General features: G+C 41.6%; 1 non-coding gene across 1 annotated transcript; it reads right to left on the bottom strand.

Moving 5' to 3' along the window:
- Positions 1-421: 421 nt before the first annotated feature.
- Positions 422-529, bottom strand: LOC148575295 (small nucleolar RNA R71). The gene has a single exon (XR_015905593.1). It is a non-coding gene; the product is annotated as a small nucleolar RNA R71 (small nucleolar RNA).
- Positions 530-2,429: the final 1,900 nt, after the last annotated feature.

Below are 2,429 nucleotides of genomic sequence, written 5' to 3'. Positions count from 1 at the left end.
CTTCAAAGAAGAAGAAACCATGGCAGCTGAAAACAACAATGCCAATAATGCAAGGAAGGTGTTTGGTGACTTTACTGCACCTACTCCTGATTTCTATGGGAGAAGCATCTCTATCCCTGCCATTGGAGCAAACAACTTTGAGCTTAAGCCTTAATTAGTTTCTCTAATGCAACAGAATTGCAAGTTTTATGGACTTCCATTGGAAGATCCTCATCAGTTCTTAGCTGAATTCTTGCAAATCTGTGACACTGTCAAGACCAATGGGGTTGACCCTGAAGTCTACAGACTTATGCTTTTTCCTTTTGCTGTAAGAGACAGAGCTAGGACATGGTTGGATTCACAACCTAAGGAAAGCCTGAACTCTTGGGAAAAGCTAGTCAATGCCTTCTTGGCAAAGTTCTTTCCACCTCAAAAATTAAGCAAGCTTAGAGTGGAAGTCCAAACCTTTAGACAGAAGGATGGTGAGTCCCTCTATAAAGCTTGGGAGAGATACAAGCAATTGATCAGAAGGTGCCCTTCTGACATGCTTTCAGAATGGAGCATCATAGGTATTTTCTATGATGGTCTGTTTGAACTATCCAAGATGTCATTGGATAGCTCTGCTGGAGGATCTCTTCATCTGAAGAAGACGCCTGCAGAAGCTCAAGAACTCATTGAAATGGTTGCAAATAACCAATTCATGTACACCTCTGAAAGGAATCCTGTGAATAATGGGTCAACTCAGAAGAAAGGAGTTCTTGAGATTGATACTCTGAATGCCATATTGGCTCAATAAAATATTGACCCAACAAGTCAATATAATTTCTCAGAGTCTGTCTGGAATGCAAGCAGCAACAGGCAGTACTAAGGAAGCTTCCTCTGAAGAAGAAGCTTATGATCCTGAGAACCCTGCAATGGAAGAGGTGAATTACATGGGAGAACCCTATGAAAACACCTATAATCTTTCATGGAGAAATCACCCAAATATCTCATGGAAGGATCAACAGAGACCTCAACAAGGTTTCAACAACAACAATGGTGGAAGAAACAGGTTTAACAATGGCAAGCCTTTTCCATCACCTTCTCAGCAACAGACAGAGAATTCTAAGTAAGACCACTCTGACTTAGCAACCATTGTCTCTGATCTAATCAAAACCACTCAAAGTTTCATGACTGAAATAAGGTCCTCCATTAGAAATTTGGAGGCACAATTGGGTCAGCTGAGTAATAAAATTACTGAACTCCCTCCTAGCACTCTCCCTAGCAATACAGAAGAGAATCCAAAAAGAGAGTGCAAGGCCATAACCACATCTCACATGGCCGAACATGGAGAGGAGGAAGAGGCAGTGATTCCCACTGAGGAAGACCTCAATGGACGCCCACTGACCTCTTTGGAGTTCCCTAATGAGGAACCATGGGAATCTGAGGCTCAGACTAAGACCATAGAGATTCCATTAAATTTACTTTTGCCATTCATGAGCTTTGATGAGTATTCTTCCTCTGAAGAGGATGAAGATATTACTGAAGAGCAAGTTGCTAAGTACCTTGGAGCAATTATGAAGCTAAATGACAAGTTATTTGGTAATGAGACTTGGGAGAGTGAACCTCCATTGCTCATTAAAGAACTGGATGACTTGACTAGGCAGAGATTACCTCAAAAGAGACAGGACCCTGGAAAGTTCTCAATCCCTTGTACCATAGGCACCATGACCTTTGAAAAGGCTCTGTGTGACCTAGGGTCAAGCATAAACCTTATGCCTCTCTCTGTAATGGAGAAGCTAGGGATCATTGAGGTACAAGCTGCAAGAATCTCACTAGAGATGGCAGACAATTCAAAGAAACAGGCTTATGGACTTGTAGAGGATGTCTTGGTAAAGGTTGAAGACCATTACATCCCTGCTGATTTCATAGTTCTAGAGACTGGGAAGTGTATGGATGAATCCATCATCCTTGGCAGACCCTTCCTAGCCACAGCAAAAGCTGTGATTGATGTTGACAGAGGAGAATTGATCATTCAAGTGAATGGAGACTCCCTTGTGTTTAAAGCTCAAAGATATCCCTCTGTCACCATGGAGAGGAAGCACGAAGAGCTTCTCTCAATACAGAGTCAAACAGAGCCCCCACAGTCAAACTCTAAGTGTGGTGTTGGGAGGCCACAACCAAACTTTAAGTTTGGTGTTGAACCCCCATATTCAAACTCTAATTTTGGTGTTGGGAGGTTCCAACATTGCTCTGAACATCTGTGAGGCTCCATGAGAGCCACTGTCAAGCTATTGACATTAAAGAAGCGCTTGTTGGGAGGCAACCCAATTTTTACTTATCTATGTTAAATTTCTATTTTCCATTGTTATTTTATGTTTTCTGTAGGTTGATGATCATGTGAAGTCACAAAAATAATTGAAAAAGCAAAAACAAAGTGAAAAACAGAATGAAAAATAGAACACCCTGGA

The sequence above is a fragment of the Arachis ipaensis genome, chromosome B2 (assembly GCF_059453495.1).
Source record: "Arachis ipaensis isolate K30076 ecotype BB chromosome B2, ASM5945349v1, whole genome shotgun sequence".
NCBI lineage: Eukaryota > Viridiplantae > Streptophyta > Magnoliopsida > Fabales > Fabaceae > Arachis > Arachis ipaensis.
Note: the sequence above shows the minus strand (reverse complement) of the source record. Positions and strands in the feature narration are given on the sequence as shown.